We start from the raw sequence: 21,289 nt of genomic DNA on the forward strand, positions 1-21,289 counted from the left end.
TCAAGCATTTTTGGCAAAACCTCTCAAGCTTGTACTTTATCATGTACTGTGTCACATTTGCTCAATCGACACAAAAGATTGCGGTTAAGGTGCAAAGTGTGTTTTGTTGCATTACGGTTTCCTGTTTACGAACCCATCTCATATCTCAGGCTGTTGAGCAGGTTGCCAGACACGGTCAGTTAGCACACGTTTTGTGTGCTGAAACACAACTCCCTGTAAGACCACAGCACTCTGATTCTACCACTTTCTCTCTGATCAGGGTTTTTATATTAAGAGTGGAATAAAAGAGGATGTGGAATGCTGATGGACAAACCTTCCTGTAATCCAGCCCATTACTTTGACTTTACAATGAGCAACTTTAATGTTCAGTTCAGTGTCATTTCCAGCAGCAGCAGTTAAAAAAACCCAAATGATCAGAACACAGGAAAATTGGCTACATTTAGCATTGATGGTGGGGGAGGGGGGGTGCCAAAGACAGAACAAAAAGAGAGTATAATATTGCTCTTAGATGCGTCAAGTGGCCAGAAGTAAGCAGAATGTATAAATCTGTAATATTATGCTGATTCTGTGTCTTCACCATAACAAAGGCTGTGCATATTGCATAAGTTGATAATATGTGAATAATTTTGTTTACAGCTTTTTGTGCTGCCAAAAAAAACAGCTGATTCAAAGCAGTAATATAAAGGTGGTATCATTTCTTTCATGTTTCCAGCAAAATCACTAATATAGACCAAACCATTAGGTGTAATTGCTGAAAAGATGTATCTTAATTTTACATTTAATAGTTGTGTAGTTTCATAATCATGTAGAATCAGCGTTGTTATTAGAGGAACTAATTCATAGATTCCCTTTTGGTCTGATGAGCCGAACAGAAATACATTCGAGAGCGAGTGGAGATAGATACACTACTGTAGGACGTGCATGTGAGCTCCTGTGTCTGCGAGCGCCCACTCTGCTCAAGTGTCCTCGAGCAAGTAGCCGAATCCTCCAGCATCATTTTCCTGCAGCTGACCTTCTCCATGACCTTCATCAGTGGGAGAGGAAGACAGGAGCACTTTGTATTTATTTCAAAACTGTATAAAGATTTGTGAGTCAAATACTTGGCCAGAAAAAGCAGCCAATTTTTTAAATGTGAAGACATGGTTGTGCTTGAAGTGATCAGCATTGATAAAATCTCTGCTTCCTCTTGTTAGAGTCCTGCTCTTTCTCACCTCGTAAACCTCTGCGTGGTCTCAGATGTAAATCCTACACAACTGAAACCATTTTCAGGTTGAAAAACCAACGCCTCTTTGCCTTATTAATTCATTGTGGATTTCAGCTTATACTGCCAACCAATTCAGCATTTAAGATTTTGACCAATGCAAATGCTGGAGAGCTCGGTACGTGTGCGACAAAGCTGGGAAAAGAGCGGATTAGATTAGAGAGGCTACTAAAGATGTTGTTTGGAGGAGCGGGGGGATCGGGCTCACAGCACCACATGCTCCGATCACTTCAGACAACACAAGATCCTGAGACTGCAAGCTGCTGTCTCAGCGTGAGGCCGTTAAACACAAGATATTTAGTAAAACAGTTAAGTCTTTTGTATATTCTGGAAAAAACAAAGGTTATCAGATTGATATAATCGCTGCATGTGATTTCTGTTTCAAAATAACACCACTTGTTGGTTGTTTAAGATGCAGCCCATAATAACTGCAGCATTTGAATCCAGGCAGGAAGTACAGAAGTACTTTCTGTACTTAAATATCATTGGTAAAGTGGTTAATAATGCTTAATGTTATTTTAGCATTGCTATCATATTATTGCATTGATACATTAAATTGTGATCATTGTGTTTATCAACAGTAACAAATGAAGTATTCTCAATATCGATATATGAGTAGATCTGATTAGTAATGTAAAGTATAATATAAAGTGTACTTAAGCACAGCATTAACACGAGTAAATGTACTTTTGTTATTTTCCAGCAGTGACAGTTCATTACACTGTTACACAAAGGAATATATATATATATATATGATAAAACCTTTCCTAAGAAATCTGAAGAATAATGGTAATATTGGATTTAATGCTGATTTGAATAGAGAATAATTCACCTTCAGATACTGTTACAGTTTCATAAATGGAAATGTAAAATGATAACATTAAAAGCAGCAGAGTTTTTCTACTGACTGTCGCCTCAATATTTCAACACCATGCACTCAAAACATGTGTTTTGAGTCACGACACAAACCTTATTTTTTCTCCACAGGAAAAATGCTCTCTTGCTGTTAGTATGCAGTCTACTGTATAGTGCTGTCACCACCCACACAAACAACCCCCAGCTGAATTTTAAGCTTTCGGTTCCCATGCTTGTGGAGTTGTTAAGGTCTCTCTGGGAAATCAACAGGAACTGAAGTGAAGGAAAACCACAGGTACAACAGAGAGAACTTCCTCACAAAAGATCCTGAGTGAAGAACATCACAGACGTGCTGACTCTGTTCAGGGTCGTGCGAGATCGGGCGGCTCGTTTGTCACTCTGAGTGTTGTTGTGCACAAGCTATTTAGGTGTTTTTGATGAGCTGTTCAATGTGCACAATCACGCAGGCCAGCGAGCCGGGTGCACTGGTGTGGATGAATTCATTTGAGCAACATGAAGTGAGTATGTAGCTGGGTGCTCTGTGAGCATGCCTTGCAAAATGTGTAGTGAACCATGGGCCACATCAGCATCACACAAATCTGCCTGTAAAAGGTCGAGCAGCACCAGAGGCCTGCTGTCAACATATCCTCTCCAATTAAATGTGAACATCATTACAGACCGACGTCCTATTTTTACTCAAATGTTGTCGTTTTGATTGGCATCAGCTCTACATGAATCGTGACGGACGATAAATTATCAACGTTTAAATCTGTACGACTCTACTTAATAACTTAAAATGGCTTCAAACTGACATCTGGTATTTGTTAGTTAGCAGGATTATGAAAAAACTGAACCTATTAGAAAATAGAAATAAATTTTGTAGTGAAATAGTGTTTTTGTTTTCTTTTTCTCTCGTGAGACAGAGAACTGCATCGCAGGCCAATTGCTGGAATGTGCACAACTGCAGCTGAACCTCTGAAGACTTACTGTCTGCGTGGGCGGGAACAACTTTACGGATGATAGCGAGCGTGAGCAGGCAGCGAATAGAGCTGCGAATAGTTGTACAATGCAGTAATGGAGCAGAACACAAAGTTAGAGATTTGTTAAGTTATTATGAGAACGGGACAAAAAAGGTGTGGGTTGATTATGAAACTGTGGCAGGACAAATAAGACTATGGCCAGCCGTCACAGTCTAGATAATTGATGGGAAAACATTGCTTTGACATGGCATTAGCTGTGGTGGAGGTATGTGCATCTCTCAGAGCATCCTTCTACATTCTTATTCTTTAAAGTCACATGTACTTTGAAATGAGCAGGTTTATTGTATGTTTAAGCCAAATCTTGAAGTAGTAAGAGTAAAACATACTACAAAATGTTTCTTTTGGGCATGAGTTACTAACGTATTAGTGTGTATATACTGTACTTCATGTGAGTGTATATATATATGTCTATATTAAATACATGTACATGTGTTATACATATAACGTATGTATGCTTTTCAGAAAATGTAAATGCAATTTTTGTCCTATTTAATTAATTTATTCATTTCAATTGACATTATTTTATATTCTCCTTTGACTGAATTATGGATTTTTTAATACAGTTAAACAAAGAACATAATGTTTGTTGAAGACTTTATCTGTTTGCTCAAACATTTGTTTTCGTTCACTAGAGAACGGTGTCAGAGCTGTTGTCCTCAGTTACTACATGAACCTGAAAATCCAAAGTATATTTAGAAAGAGTAATTTCTGCAATATTGCAAAGGTTACACGTACATGTGTACACATGGGAGAAAAGCAATTTCATGTGCCTACATGTCTGTGTGTGCATGTGTGAGTGTGCTGTGTGATAGAAGTAGAAAAAGGCAAAGTATCTGGGGATTCGGGCTTTTCTGACAGCTGCCTGCTCTGGGCTTACAGGAAGCAGCTAGCCTCTCCTCAGATGAATAAAATATGACCAGTGCAATACAGTGGTGTTGCACTGTTGCTCTGATGCAACATATAACAACGTCTCTAATGCAAAGCAAGACAGAGGAGAGTATGTGTGTATGTGTTGATGCCTCCTCTGTCATAACAGAGCAACATAACATGCTCAATTATTTTCTTAAAGAATGCACCTCGCTCCGGTGGACGTGGTTGCTTTTGCAGTTCGCACAATTCTCCAAGGCTTATTTTTCATTTCCCTCTCTGCATGACATCTTCCCATGCAGGCACTTTGGATGTTATGAGCTCGAGTTTTGAGTTTCTGCCTCTAAGAACCTGAAGGAACTCTTTTGGTGGAAGAGAAGCTGTGAGTGAAGTTTTTTTTTCCTGAGTAACTGGAGCATTGTTTATGGAAAAATGTTAGTGCTGAATTTTTCAAATGTCATTTTTCAGTGAGCACCAAACCACAAAAAAGAAATCCATAAAGCGCTTAGTTGTATTGCGAAGGAGGCAGAATTCTCAGAGGGAGACATCTAAAAACCATCAGCAGATCTGCATGAATAGACAGCGGCGATGGTGAGTGGAAAACATACTTAACCCAGAATGCTCTCAGAGAAGGAAACAGGGTTTGGCCTCTTGGCAGCATTCATTCTTATAGATCCGAAGAACAGTGACGTCCAAAATCAGGAAAAGTGGAAGGTCTGCTTGAAAATTTTAAAAACTGAAATTATTTGATAAAAACATACATCCACATATAGAACTATACAATATATGAATAGATATAACATATGGAATAAAGAGAGGATATCTAATTTCTTATATAATTATTTTTGCGACAGGCTGAACACAACTCCCACCAACCAGTCAGTTTTGCAACACTTTAATTTGAAAATTGCAACGTGAGCGTGTTAAGCCAGTTAACAAAGTCAAACTAAAGCTAAATGTAATGGATAAAAGGTTAAAATGTGATGGGGCCAATGTTAACTTGAGACAAAAACTGAAAAAATCGAGACTGAGCTTCATAATTTACAACACTTTGATGTCTTGTACAGATTCACAGCCCCTCTGTGTTTTCTTGGTGGTGAAACAACATTTGAATATCTGCATGACGCCATTGAATCTACAATAAAAGGGTGTCTGAAACTGCTGCAGTGGTAAAACAAACAAAAACAAAAGTTGGGAACCACTACGCTGGAAATAATGTGGATTGCGTTTTGGCCTCAATCTCAAACCGTGCAGCCAGACCGTATTTAAGTTGCTGCGGTTGACTGAGAAGAGGGTTGAAGCGGGAGTCAGTGAAGCGCTGAGTAGGAGCTGGAGCTGAGTCATCCTGTCCCTAAGCAACCTGGGAGAGACATCTGCCCGGTCACAGAGAGACAGCCGAGGTGGTGATGGCGGCTGACAGCGGCGTGGCGACGGACTCGTGGTTGTCCAGGTGTGCTCCGTTTAATTAGCGTAATGGCTCCTAACAGCGCGGCCAACCTGCACGGCTTTACTGACATATGGAGAAAATTAGCTCTGCTGGAGGAGCTGAGGTCTGTGTTCTGCTAATGGCCAGATTCAGAGAAGTACATGATGAGGGGATAAACTCATTCTGTTTGCTGCTGGAAATGTAAACGGGAGTGTAAGAATGATAAGACCTTAATTTAAAGTTAGGGTAGGTAATCCTGGAAAAGCTCAAATACAACCCACCCCCTCCCATCAGCCCTCGTGTCAAAAGCTACGCCCCCACAACACATGGACATGCACTGACAACTGCTAGAAGTCGACTTTTTTGTGACTCGCTCGCTATAACTGTGTATACAATATGAAATGATTGGTTGTGTGATGACAGTCAGGAATGAATGTAAGCCCCTAAACTTTTGACAAACACGGGACCTGAGGCTGCTCTTTAATTGGTTGTTGGGAAAAAAAGGAAAAAACAAGCTGCCCGGCAAAGATACGGTGACCTTAGGTAGAACTGCGGCCAATCCGGTGAACACCCTTTCACAAGGCTTTCAACGGAGCTCGGTCTAGATCAGCCCGTTTTACAGATTCAGCAGCCGGCACTTGGGGCTTCTCCTGCTCTTGTTATGAGAAAAGAGTTCTCCCGCTAACCGGATATGGTGTAAGGAATGTCTTTTATTGCGGTGGTGTGAGAACAAAAAAATCTCTCTGAAAAATTCAAACGGCATGAAAGTTGCCACAGTCAACACAATGAGGCTACATTTGTGCTGCATGCTTAGCATTGCTCAGCAGCTTGATGAAGGCTACAGGATTGGCATATTGTGTGTTGTGTTGATTTTGTTGAGTCTGGCTTCAGTTTGTTTGTCCTCCCCCACCAACACTGACAAAACTATCATGGTATTTTTCCATTATTATCCTTCAATGACATCATTTATCCATTATAAACCTTGAGGATCCTGCTGATCACGGCAGTAGATGGATGGCTTGGGGAGGACCTGCACATCTTGATTTGGTTCATCTCGCAAAAACCTGACAAATTTCTCTTGCAAGTGTGACACCCCAATTAGGGCCTATAGCACGCAGCTCTGAGATCTGAGGCCGTCTCTGACTGCACAGACAGAAAGACCCAGAGGGGGCTCCACTCACACCGCTGCTCCTGCTACCGCTGCTCCTGCTCCTGCTGCTCCTCACAGAATGTAGGTATAGAGCAGTGTTTATCAAAATCTCCTTGCCTGTCTATTTCTCCTCAGTTCAGTCTGGATGTGGTTGGATGTGTTTTCACAGATTGACTAACACTGATGTTCATCCCACCACAGGGCTGCTCGCTAATATGGTTGCGATATCTAATTCATCATCCCAATAGAGCTTTAAAAAAAAAAACTTTATGAGTTTGTTGTCATTAAATAATGCTTCCTAGCCAACATCCTTAAAATCTGTGGAACGAAATTATCTCCATTCCAAAATTATTCAGTTTTCTTTTAAAATATTGACGTTTTAGTTTAAGGTCAGGACAGAGGCAGCACTGAGGCCACATTTCTCCTCCGGTTTCCTAAAAGTGGAGTCGGTAAACTTCATTTCTCCATTTGAAGGTGCGGCTGTTGCCAGGTTGGAGTCTGTTGGTGCAGCACGAACAGAAAACAGAGTTCAGCAGTTTAACAACCGACAAAGGCCTTTTTGTGAGGCAGCGACCGAGCTCAGGAAAGGTGAAGGGGGTTTGCGACTCGAGGTGAGCAATTACAGTGGTGATGTGTTAATCTTGGCGACTGGCACCGTCTCAAGGTCGGACATGGAGCCGTGCACCGCAGAGAGACTATGGCTTTTTTATTCAATGTTCTCCTTATCTGTTTTCTCAATCACTTTCACACTCCTACTTTCCACTATCTTCATTTTCTCTCTCTCTCACACACACACACACACACACACACACACACACACACACACACATTTGCAGTCAAGCCTTGTGATAGTGTTGGGCGCACACACACACACACACACACACACACACACACACACACACACACACACACACACACACACACAGCTGTGAGTCAGTCTGACAGGACGGAGGAGTTTGGGTCAGACTGAGGGGAGCCAGAGTTGATGCCACAACTGGGACCCAGACCGACCTCCAGATGAATGGTGAATGTTGTGATAATCTGTGCTCGGGGACAAAGTCTGAGAAGGCGAGAGATGTTTTTCTACAGCCAAACCATAAATTATACTTATTTGAAAAATAAACCCATCGTAGTTTGATTCCTGGGACAGAGCTTATCATGCTCTCAGGGTTACTTTCTGTGTCATTCTGTGTCTTCTCTGTATAAAAAAATGTAAGTTGCATCTTACATGTAATAAAGTTCAAGGTTCATTTTCTAGATCATGTTATTGCAATGGAATTTGACTTGGCTGGGTGCTAAGTATGTTATTTCGGTTTACATTGGGGGAGTAGTTTCAGATGAGTAATACTGGTGTGAGACATTTTCTTGCACCATCATAATTATTATTAATGCACCTACTGAAGATACAATCATGATGTAATAATAAACTCATCTAATGACTCTGTGGTAATAATAAAGGTTAGAAAACACACTTGAGACAGCCTTGCATTTGCTTCCCAATATGTTTGGAGATAGACAAGAAGCAATCACACAGCCTTGCTCTCAGGCTCGGACACACACACACACACACACACACACACACACACACACAGACACAGACACACGCACACACACAGTGCACAGTGAAACTTGGCAGAAACATGTGGTATGGGTCAAGAGGGAACCTATAAAATGTTGGTGCAGATCCTTGTTATTTAATGTTTTTGTTGATTTCCCAGAGAACTATTCCTGGTCTTAAAAGAAAAAACGTAAAGGATCTAATGATTTTAAATGTGGTTTCATACTGTTGGGCTTTGAAGGTATGCGCTCCACTTGCCCTTCTAGTTGACATAATGCATTCCCTAGCTGTTTACCCTAACCTTAACCATTACAACCAAATGCCTTCCCTTTACTGCCAAAATGTTCTCACAACAATGGTTTTGAAACAAAATTGTCCAAAACAACTGTGGGCGACACACACACACTGACACACACACACACCTCATATTAGGCTTAGTTGGACTGAACAACATCCATGTCCTCAGCAGGGCATCTGTCTCTGTCTGAGAGAAAAGTATGAACAGCAGGTCTGAGTTCAAAAATCTGATTGGCTATTAATCCCATGCTGCACATTAAAATGAAAAACAAGTTTTATATCAAGCATTCACAAAACTACAGTTGTATAATCATTAGTTCCAAAGTTACACAATATATTTTGTTGGCCTTGTTGTGTCCACTCTAAACTGAGTCATGTAACACACTTAAAATAAAAGCATGAATAGATGTATCAATGAAGGACTTGTTTTCAAGTTTAGATTCAGGGTTTTCCCATCTTCATCTTCATCTGCCTCCCTGTATTATCTTACCACCTGTCTAGGTGGTGATTATCTGGATGCGTCTTACAGGAGACGTCCAGAGTTGAGAATAATCCTCCTATAAGCTGAAAATCTGGCTGAGATGTGCATGCAGAAAGGCTGACCCACTCCTTGGATCTGTGTAACCGTAACATAGTCTTTAAGATGATCCGCTTTCTAAAATCATCTTTTCTTTTGAGGAAAAGGAAAATGAGTCATTGCGAAGTATAATAAATTAAGGTACAGCGATGTTGTTTTTTTATTCACATGAATTAAAACAGAAATTGATGCCACTGGGTGGGAAACTACTGCTCTGCTTTTGAACGTCAGACACTATAAACAGTCTGAAACTCTCTGCACGTCTTACACCGGAGCATTTCATGCCAAGCTATTTTTGTGAGAGCTCTAATGAGGATCTCGATGACCTTTATTGGTGGTGATATATCAAGAGCAAGCGCCACCCAACCTCCACAGAGCTCGCACTGCACCACTGTTATCTCACTGCAACGGCTAGCACAAGAATGCAAACAGTAATTCCTGTCAGTTCTTCTGGCGATCTTCAAAGCCTGAGGCCATTGGATATGATCCGCAGCACGTCCCTGAGAGGTCGCCAAGAGGATGAGGAGATAAGCTCTGGAGGAATTCAAAGCCTTCTCGCTCCTCTGCCGGCCACCTCGTCATTACACAAAGCGCTTCATATCTGAGACACTTTCAAGTTCGCCACGGCTGAGCTCTCTCGGAAATTCAACAGCAAATTTCTTTTCTTTTCTTTCATGATTCAAAGGGTCAAACCACTGAGGCTGATGCTCCTCTTGATCACCAGAGGATTTCCAGCTCATGCAAAATACTGCGAGTTGTAGGATTGTTCAATAAATCAACAGCAGCAGAGAGAACAGCGTCCTCTCATTCTCCAGTGCACAGTTATGCATTTCAGTTGTTGGCATCTCTCTCTGACGTCTGGTCACTTCTGCCTGGGGCAGGACTGGGCTCATGGGACAGCACAGCCACTGAAACAACAGTGGCTGTGCAAGAATAAAATCTATATTATTCAGATTGGATCTGAACCCAATTACACACGTTCATAAATATCAGTCCCATAAAAATGCCTGTCAAGCAATGTGGAAAAAAAGTATTTTTGTAATCCTGCCAACTAACAAACAAATGCAGAAGGAAACAAATAAAATATAGTGTAGATATAGTGTCCACAGATTCCTGCCCTGCACAGCAGAAAGAGCATCATGGAAACTCATATCGCCAGGGGTTTAATAAAGAGTTGAGTTCTAGTTTTTATTTTACACTCACATTAATGGTATTGATCAATTTGGCTTGGTCTACCCTCAGCGGCTGTGAACTAAGTGCCATGTTCCCGTCACCATGACCAGAGGTCCATCATACCCTGTCCCTTTTCATTCACTGTCATTTCAAGTGCTGAAAAAGCAGCAGCATGAGTAATTACTGCCCTTCATCAATTGATATTAGCAGCTGATCAATATTAACGACCATTATGTTCTTCCACTTTAACACTTTACACTGAACAGTTCAATACAGTGATCTACAGTACGCAGAGGTCATCAGAAACAATGAGGGCCAGTGGAGGCTGCTGAATTTACATAACCTCATTGAAATCATTAGACGTTATGTTGTAAATAAGACACTTGTAGAGCCGCAAATTAAGATTATTCCAATTACTGATTAATCTGTCCACTGTACTGTATGTTCATGATTAATGGGTCTTTCATAAAATATCAATATAATAATGAAACATGATCTTTATTTTTCTCAAAGACCAACGTGGCATCTTCAGATGTCACAAACTTGGTGGTATCAGGGAGCGGATCCAGGATTTTTCTATTTTTCCCCATTTCTTTAACATGGCAAGATTTTTTCTCATGTTTAAAATAATAATAAGTGAAGCAGCAAATCATCACATTTGAAAAGCAGGAACTTGGTGTTTTTGCTTAACAATGACTGAAACAGTTTTCCTTCTGCTTTCCATGATTACATTGACAAACACAAAGTAGCTGAAAAATAAATTTTTCAGCTACTTAGACCTTGAGGTTCTGTCAGCACTAGAGCCACAGATAGACACAAACATCCACAAAAGATCTTTCCAATAGAAATAAACGAGGGACGGAAACGCATGTTGGGCAGTGCCTGTTGCCTCTGTCTGATTTACAGCTCTGGTGAAAAATAAGCAGGAGGGCTCTAATGAAAGTCCAGAGACTTCACACTTTGGGGGAAAATGGTGGGAGCGCTCGGACTGCGGGACACCAACCATGCACCTGGTTACAGACTAATGCATCTTCACTGCCCACTGAGCATGACTGAGTGCAGTGAACCTGAGAGACACCTGAACATCTGTCACACAACATCACACAAACATCCCAGGTCAGACAGAGAGTGATGGACCGCTCAGTTAATAGCAGAGTAGAGTAGGGCTGGGAGATTATGATCCGAAATGTTTATCGATATCGATATATAACAATAAAGGTCATTATTTCTTTATAGATTAATGATGCGTTATAGCTCTTCACTGTGCATAAACATTATGTCAATGTATTCAACTTTTGTTGTATTGCTATTAATGGACATTTTATTGAGATAACTATTGATATTGTTTTATTGACCAGGCCTAAGATAGAATGATAAAATAGAAAGAGGCTGATACCTCTACTTTACTCAGGTTTTTAATAAGACTCAGTCCAGTCAAACATATGGCCTTTAAACAGCCCACTATTATTTATCAAGTCTTTACTCCAGGGCTACTTATCATTGGAAATATTAGCTAAATAAATACAATTGAATCTGGGCAACTGGATTTGCATCAGTGCTCATTTCGGTGCAGCTCTACCCTCAAACACCATACACATACATACATATAAGCAGCATCTGTACACATGTCACAACACTGAGCTGCTGCAGCGAGGACAGGGTTTCTCATGTGGGAAGTCTTCGCCTTACCTTGAACGTGAGGCTGTTCCCAGGACGTAACCCGGCTCGGGATGGTTCCCTGTGTGTCCGTCGGGCTCACGCGTGATGTTCATTCTCCACCATCATCCACACAAATGTGAGCAGCGGCAGCAGCAGAGAGGTTTTTTACTGTGTTCCCATCCAACCAGCGCTAGTTGATCAATCCCATTAGGCGTTCAATAACACTGTGGCTGCTGCAGCGCTCATGAAGGAGGAGGAGTGATGTAAATGTCCCCGGTGTGTTCTCCAGTTTACAGCAGACAGTCCTCTCTCCTCTTCCTCTTCTTTCCCTCGCTCCACTCATTTGCTCGGGTCCGTGCGTGGCTCTGCTGCAAGCGGGGTGTGTATGTATGTGTGTGTGTGTGTGGGTGTGTGGGTGTGCGCGCGGGGTCGACCTGTCTGTTCCCGTCGCCCGTCCGATGTTAAGGAGAGCCTGTGTGAAGCTGCGGAGAGGCAGCGCCGCACCATGCGCCCTGCAAGCGCTCCCACACACACACAGACACACACATACACACGCACACGCACACACACACACACGCACACACGGACCAACAGCACTGCCTGCTGTACTTAAAGAGACACCGCAGCTCAGGCGCAGTGTCCTCCGCACTCCTCTCCGCGCTCCGCTGCTCTCTGGAGAGGTTTGGCACCGTGACGCGCTCCCTGCGGACACTTTGCTTTCTGTGTGAGGAAATCAGACAGGATCAGATGCAGAGTCAGACATTCACCTGTGCTGTGTCCACTGACAGGCAGTGTAAAGGCTTATATCCCTTTTAAAACCGCGAATCACGCGGTATATGTAGACGCTATTGATTTGAAATGGAAAGTTGAATCAATATGACATGGTTCCATCGTCACTGCAGTGGTGTCACTGATTACACAATGGGAAATGGTGGTGAAAACAAACAGCCAAAGCAATAACAGTGGTATCAATAATTATAGCAGTTCCCACAGGGTTGGTTCTGACTGGGCCCTGGTTAATTATACTGTGTGGAAAATTGTATGAAGCAAATAGATGCTGTCAGCCTGCAGCACTTACATCTAATGAAGCACCCTGCCATGCCAAGCAGAGACTCACCCAACCAAGTACAACAGCCATGCAGAGACTTTGTGTATGTGTGTTTTTATAGTTTTATGTGTCTTTTTACACACAAAAAATCACAAACCTAACTGTCAATCATTAAACCAACTTTTTTTGACATTTTGTTTTGCAGTTAAGGATTTAATATGCACGTTATTTAGTAAGAGTGACAATAGGTGTGTGCCTGTTTTATTTTGAAATGTAGGATTGTTGTTAATATAATCATGTCACTAACACAACAGTAATATAACACTGGGCCCAACGCACTCAGTGGTAGTTAGAGTTTGTCTTTCTGCTTGTGTGTGTGTGTGTGTGTGTGTACTTTTTGTTGTTGTCATGAATTAGTCATGGTTAAGGATAAGGTTTTGGTTCGGCCGTCCACAATGGAAGTCAATGCAAAGTCAGCTGTGTCCGTAACAGGGTGAATACAAGAGCCCTGAGAAAACAGCCCAGAAGTAAATGGACAACAACTCAACCTCTGCTGCATCTTTTTCACATTACCGTCACATTTTGATTTACACTGAGAGGGATTTTTCCCCCGCCTGCCTTGCATTCTGATTTTAATCCTGACTTCCGTTTATGCCTCACCCCTCTCATGCCACTTCCAGATGTTCAGCTGCTGTGCACGCAGGATTTCCTGCATCGGATCTGGGTGATCATCCATTCTCTTTAACCGCAAATCTCTTTGTATGTAAACTGTGCTCTTCAATCACTTTTATCGTCCCTGACAGTTGCGGCTATTGAATCAATGGCTAAGAGCAACTGAATTAGACAGATCTTTAAATGCCATGCACATGCAAGCAGGGTGCCCGTATGCACAGACAGATAGTACACAGGGAGTTGAGAGTCTCTCATCCACCTGGCTGCCGTGTTTCCGAACGTCTAACTAAAAGATTAAATGTGAATGAGAGGGTGTTGTGGGTTCGCCTCACCTGAGAGGTGAGTCATACCCTCAGCTCTGAATAAGCCACTCAGTTCATCAGTTACAGGCTTAACTCCTGTCTGTCCTTAAGGGATGTTGTGCTGACACCACGGAGATGACTCTGCATATTTCAGCGGCATCAATTCATGGCTTGGTTGCTGTCTGTGCTGTCGCCTGGAGCACTGTCGCCTACAATTACTCTCCTCTACTTGGTGACTCAGCGTCGGACTCCAACTTGAGAGGGCCACTCTCGAAATCGCCAGTGTGCTGTGCTGGTATTACTCATGCTGAATCAGGCCGACAGGATGGGACAGCAGCCAAACAACAGAATCCTGAAACTCACAGCCAGATGTTTGACGAATGAGTTTGTTTTAGATAAATCGTGGCAAAAACATCTCTCCTAATTTAAAAAACTCCTTTTTAATGATATACACACCTGCATTCATTGTTAGAGGTCAGATATGTCAATCATGGGTTGCAAGAAGTAAGACTCCAGGCCAGCCAATGACTGCAGACGGTTCATTGTGTAAAATCGCTGCTCTCTTATATGGTGGCGCTATGAGGAGAGAAAATAATGTTCCTCTATTTTCAGATTGGGATCAGTTAAATTGTTCTGATGGTCCTGCTTTATGTTAAGATCCAAAAACCTGTGAGCACAGACAGCTCCAAGTCCAACAAACAAGTCAGGCATGCAAGTGGAACTGTGCCGTTGGATCTCTGCCTGGTTCACTGGAAATATAATCATACACGACAGTAACATACACAAAAGTACAACAGCATGTACTGTCTCTCGATCAGGAGAACAAAGTCTGTCAAAGAGAGTTTTGTGAGGAGGCCAATCTCTTTCTTTATGCTGTAAACAGAGCCTCATGACAAAAAAAGTATTCGAAACTTTAATTTGTGAGTTTTTATGAGAAACAGGGTCAAAACGAAGGGAAGCTGTTCTCTTTAGGATGGCTATCAGCATCACATTGCATGCAAGAAAACAGAGCCCTCATCCTAATGTCAGAAATAATGTGCCTCATTGTCTCCGACTCTTCATCAGTTTCTGGTTTCCTATCGGAAACTCTCAAAATGCCGTCATCTTTCAGAACACTAGCGGTTGTGTCTCTTTTTATTTCCAACCTTTATTCATCGTCATGACATCAGAAACTGGTAAAGTCCACATGTATCAGTGCACAACAGGAACAAAGCCTATAACTGTCATGAGCTACACATACACACACATATCTTTCTGTGGATGGTGTTTAAATTTGAATGTAGAAGCTCAGGGAGAAGTATGAGGTGGAAGAAGCAGTTGTTTCCCAAATCTAAACTGTGAGACCAGGTTATCATCTTTTCACTGGCATAATCTACTTTTCTGGAGTAATCAGTTATTACCTCTACCAAGGAGGTTATGTTTCCACCCCTGTGTGTGTGTGTGTGTGTGTGTGTGTGTGTGTGTGTGTGTGTGTGTGTGTGTGTGTGTGTGTGTGTGTGTGTGTGTGTGTGTGTGTGTGTGTGTGTGTGTGTGTGTGTGTGTGTGTGTGTGTGTGTGTGTGTGTGTGTGTGTGTGTGTGTCCAGCTTTTATCCAACCAAAAGTTGGAAGGAGTATGTGGTGGCAGTAGATGAAAAATCATGAGGTCCAAAAGTCATAAGGATTCGCCCCCTAAAATGTGATGGCAATAATTCAAATACTTAAAAAAGATGCGTATTGCAGTGATTTTCTTTCAGTCAACGGATGAATTGATCAGTAAATTGGCCTATGGCTCAAGCACATTTATGTTATTTGCTGTTGGGAGGATCTAAACATTATTACCTCGTCCAAGTAGGTTATGTTCTCGTCTGTGTATGTCCTTTAGCAGGTTAATGCAAAACTACTCAACCAATTTCCATGAGATTTCGTGGAATGGTGGGGCGTGACCCCAAAAAGATTCCATCAATTTTGGAGCAGATTTTTCAACATTTTCCTTGAGGATAATTGATGAAAAAACATCTGATGTTTAGGGGACTGATGTCTATCAGTGTGTGAAATTTGGTGCAGATCCAAATTAAGATCTAGTCAATTTAAATGTGGTTTCACAAGGGGACTGTTGGGCTAGACAATATATTGACTACTGCACTCACCAGCTAACTCTATGTAGGCCTGTATCAATACTGTCTGAGGTGATGTTGGCAACAAACATAATTGATTCACTTTTCCTTTGCTCATTTTATACTGGGATATTGCTGATTCTGCTAGTTCCTCGTGTCAATCAGCCGATAATCACGTGTCATGTTTAACGAAGTCCATAGTGATTTATTATTTGCCTGCCAGCCACCGTCCTGTGGGACAAATCAATGCTCGTCAATGGGGAAACCTCCCCCTGTCTGACACATTCAAGACGGACTTTGCTTTACTGTGTTTGAGTTGTTCTTTGCGGCAGTAATCATTTTCTAACTGATGAGATATTTTTTTACAATTCCTTTCTGGAATAGTTCTCATTGATTTGACACAGGAATAACCCGATCAATACTTGTAGTTGCTGTGCACTCTGTTTGACCTTTAAACGGATAAACACTCGCTTCCCACTCCTCGGGCAGCTTTTTGACTTCAGCACCGACTACATAAACGTTTTTTTTACAGCTTTATATTATGAGCAAATCTTTTCTTTTAATGTAACATACATCTTAGTTTACCCTGGGCATTCGTGAACATTTTTCCTGTACATGCTCCAACTGTTCTCCTGATCTTAAAGCAACATTATCTCATCAACCACTCAATGACTGATTAAAGATCAAATGTTGCTGCTGTTGATGCACACCAATGCTCTCTAAGATGCTTAATGTATTGTTTCCTGTTTCAGCAACTCAGCTAAAGAAATAGCGCAAAGGTTTCACACATGCACATCATCTGGTTTCCTGTCTCCTTCATGTATAGCTCTATATAGTCAGGGTGTAACCTACAAAAACCAGTGAATGTCATGCAGGGAGGTGAGGAGCCATTTGCATGATCACTTTCTCCATCTGCGCTACCACATCTCTGAGTGCTGATAGCGACAGTCTGGATTAAGTGCTGTCACTGAGTGGAGATCGTACATCAAGTCCCAGTGACAGACAGTGTCACTTATCTTCTGTCAGACTGTGGCGCTGAGTGGGTCGTGGTTGTGTTTATAAGCTGTCAGTGGCTCCATTTATACAAACTAAAGACATTGTGTTGGTTGCATTAAGTTTTGATCTTATTTATGTGAGTGTGACTGTTCAGAGGGACGTGCACTGTCTTCTCTGAGGGACGTGCCCTGTCTCCTCTGAGGGACGTGCACTGTCTTCACATAAGCAGCACTGTGAAAAACCTGAGGTCACACAGCACATGGCAGCTGCATGACATTTTAGGGTGTAGTATAATGAATGGAAATGTCCTGAGATATAATTAATGCAGTAGACGAGGGTGTAAAATAAAACAGGGTGTGGCCGAGAAGGTTGAGGAGGTGAAGCATGATTTACTGAAGTAGCAACTGTCATCTGTTGAGCCTAGTGATGGCGGCTGGCATTAATATTTCAACGGCCTCTTCAGAAACCACCCAAAACACATCCTGTGTTATTTAAATTGCACAATGAATTAATTAGAAAAAACGCACGCACGCACGCACGCACATACATCTCAATGACTTCAGAGAACGTTTGTCAATTACATTGACTTACATTGATTTTCTAGAGATTTACTCCAACCTTAGCCATAGTTATACTATTTGCCTAACCCTTACCTTAACCTTCAAGTAACCTAAACCTAACCTTAACTGAACCTTAAAATCCAACAATTTATGTTATGGGGAATTTGTTTTTTGTCCCGATAGGGAGAGCAAGTCCCCAAAGTGTGATGAGTACCCACATGAAGAGTAATACTTGGAGCACACACACACTCACAGAAATGTTCTGCTTGTGGGACCGAGGCTGTGAAATCTACCACACGCTGTAATTGCTATGCAGCAAGTGACTCAAAGTTGCTGCCGCAGCAGGATAGTATGACTGGAGACCTACATCTTTCAGTCACCATGAAAAAATAATGATTCCTTCACTGAGTTTCATTTGGTCCTTTTGACTCTGTTGCCTGTCGCATGTCATTAGACAAATCTGACACAGTTTGGGATTTTTTGGTCAGCAACCTAATTTCCATGGCTGCTGTGCTATCAGTGTCACACATGTGCCTCGGCTTAAACCCAGTCACACTCTTGATTAGCTGCATGTAAGCATCTATATTCAGCACATTTATTTGATCTATGGCTCCAATTTCACTTTACTGCACTTTATCATGGGAAAGTTATGCAGACGTTAAGAAGAGTCGACCCATCCAAGCCACTTCCACCTGCCAGAAAAATATGACATTTCCCTGTTTAAAATACTTTGGGGAACAACTGCAGACATTTAGAAATAACTAAAATATGACACCTTCAAGTGGCTTTGTTGCACTTCCTCATTTATATCTCTCCTAACTGTCTGAAAGCTCCACCACCTCTCTTGCGCCTGCACTTAAACTCAGTGTATTTGAAAAAGTCAATTGTAAAGGCCAGACTGTCTAGATGTGAAGATGCTTTCATCTAAAAAGAGGAAACTTGGCTGCTTGAAATAAGCAAAGGCTATTTCTATGTACAAATGTTTTGTTTGTTCATATTTCCAAAGTAAAGATTTGTCCTGTTTCCTTACTTTAAGGGTATATGGTCTGGTTTGGTCCTTAAAAACAAGCAAATCAAATTTTAAGCACATTAATGCTAAAAGTAACATCAATTTAAGAGGTAATTGAATTATTTTTTGCAGTAATAAGCCTTAACTGGATTCCTTGACATTACTATTTTTCATTTTATCTCAACATTGTATGTGCTATGATGAGTCAGACAGTCTGACATATAATTTCAAGAAATCCACTCCTTGCTCTGGCAGCCAAATTTGCTTGTTCTGAATAACAGCCTGCTCATATCTCAACAGTTTGGCCTTAAATTACACAGTGCCTGACTGCTGTCTTGTATTATTAATGGCTGCAGCGCGGATGCAGCTGAGTGACAATAACGATGTAGAGAATATTTGAGTTTGTGTCTGCTCGGTTTTTCTGAAATAACGAGACAGCCTATCCTCAACATCCCCAAACAAGCTCTTATTAAGCACAGAGAGCGTTGAAGCAAACATGTCCCACGTTTTTAGTGTGGAGACATTACTAAACACTTGTGTCATTAATTAATATAGATGAGAGCTGCTCGCAGGATTTTGAACTATGTTGTTAATTTATGAAAACAGAGCAGATTTTTCACCTATTCGCTGTGGTTGATCTCTTTTAAAAATTATAGAGCCAGAAAAGTGACTGACTGCAGCAGATATTATTGCAGCTTTTTAGTATATGGGTTATATTTGTCTGGATTCCCACACTTTTAGGAACACATCTGAGTCACTTTCTACTTTCTACATTTCTTTTGGGGATAGCAAGTAAAATGTAGCAACCCTCTTCCTGAGTAAAGTAAGGCTATAGTGCCAAATCCACTTACAGCACGCTGCTGCCACATTATCACTGAGTGGGGAAAATAATGAGGTTACGAAATTTTAATTACTTCATACTTTGTGAAAACTAATTACAATGATGCTTCCTGATCCAAAACGAATTTGTCAACTTTAACACATTTGTCATTTCCCAGATCTACAGCGCATTAACCTACTGTGCTCACTGAAGTGTTTGATTTTGAACGCAATGTAACAAAAACTCATTCTGGTTAATTGGGAGTTTGTGTCTCTTCAGGAAATTCCCGGGTGACAAACGATCTATAGCCACGAGCACCTTGCCACACCATTGCTGTTAGGGTTGTGAACTGTTTGGCTTTTTTCTGCTGCACGTTATGGTTATGGGTATGCACCTATTCCTCCACACTGCTGGTCCTCATCCACTCACTCACCTGCAGTGTATGAGGACCACATCACTACGTCTCTGCCCGAACGTCAACTTACCTTGTTTTATTTCAACATCGGCCAACTCGACTTGTTTGTGTATGCTATTGGAAAAAGTCCGTATTTTTGCTTGCCCTAACCCTGCTCTGTCTTACCTGCACACTTTGTTCTGTCGGTCACACTCCCTCAGGTCCCTCAGCCACACTGTCCCCGAGATTCCTCCCTGGACAAACACTCGGGTCTGCTCCCCTGCAACAGAACACACTGTCAAATGGCAGCTCAGTTGAGTCGCCATCGTCCATTCTGAGCATACCCAGGAGAGTTGACCCACTTCATGGTGCAATTTGTCTCAGTGACAACTTCTATCACTTCTGTCTCTTCCTGCCACTGTCACCTTAAATAAGTTCAGACGACCTCAAAGAGGAAGTTAACTTCTTTTTTCTGTCCTAACACTGGAACTGTTTGAAATCGCTAATGATCAACAGGAAGCAACATAGTTTTTTACACCGTTCATGCCACATCCTGGATGCCTACACCGATTCTGAATGTAGTGACTGCCACTTGAGAACAGGATTTGTAATCATGCTCTTAAAGGTTGTATATGAGATATTAAAAAACGTTTCTCTTTGTGAAGATGATGTTAAGATGTTGTCCTGACTCACACTCCCTCTACGTGTGTTGTGATTCCAGTTTCTCAGTTCTTTGTTGTGGTGGCAGGTCCAGGAGCGAGCATGTTAATGCTTATGAGCCTCTCACCGCACCTTCCCCATGTTTATAAAGCGAAATGGCTCGAGCTCTGACTGACAGTGAAGTAAATATGACACGCGGGTAGACATGCTAATTTCTGTCCCTTTAGCTGTGCGGTCCCTCAGAGCATTCAAACACTGTAAACACACCCGTCAACCTCGGTTAAACACAACGCAACACAGCTACATCTTATCTTTACACAGTCTATGGCTTACACATATGCTTACGATGCTAACCATGCTAGCTGCCATGCATCGTATGCGGTGGCTCAGACGCTGACAGGAGCTCAAACTCATGAATCACATGTGACAGATCTGTTTTAAGGCTCGGCAGCTATCACCTGATTGTTGTTTTTGTTGTTGCTTCTCCTTTCACAGGAATTCACCTATGCTTCTGGTTGTGTATAATTGGGCTGTTTCACTTTGCTTCGCAATGTCAATAGACTTTGTGAGCGACACCATGCTGAGAACATGAAGGACACACAGTATAATCTAATGTTATATTGAGATTAACTGGACTCAATGTTAAGTCATCTGAGGGGCTTCAGTAACAAACGACCCCTTCAATATTCGCACCCTAGCTGCATTTACTTTTTGTGTTACCCTGATTTCAGAGTTGTGTAAAAGCCCATTCTAACCAGACATCTGCATGGTGACCTAACTCTGTGTTGTGCAAGGATCAGCAATTGATTCCACAATCAGAGATTACAAGTAGACAGTTCACAGTGAGTGGAGGAGGCGGACTTAAACAATG

General features: G+C 41.7%; 1 protein-coding gene across 2 annotated transcripts in view; it reads right to left on the bottom strand.

The window, feature by feature from the left end:
- wscd2 (WSC domain containing 2) overlaps positions 1–20,029 on the bottom strand; it is a 43,469-nt gene extending 23,440 nt beyond the window's left edge. Inside the window, exons 1-2 of one of the 2 annotated variants that reach the window (XM_034596206.1) lie at positions 19,945–20,029; positions 11,894–12,583 (exon numbers count right to left, since the gene is read on the bottom strand). The gene's annotated coding sequence lies outside the window, so the exon portion shown is untranslated. Of the gene's footprint in view, positions 1–11,893; positions 12,801–19,944 lie in introns of those variants that run through there. The other variant, XM_034596207.1, reaches the window with a different exon arrangement.
- Positions 20,030–21,289: the final 1,260 nt, after the last annotated feature.

This window comes from Hippoglossus hippoglossus, chromosome 9 (genome assembly GCF_009819705.1).
Source record: "Hippoglossus hippoglossus isolate fHipHip1 chromosome 9, fHipHip1.pri, whole genome shotgun sequence".
Classification (NCBI taxonomy): domain Eukaryota; kingdom Metazoa; phylum Chordata; class Actinopteri; order Pleuronectiformes; family Pleuronectidae; genus Hippoglossus; species Hippoglossus hippoglossus.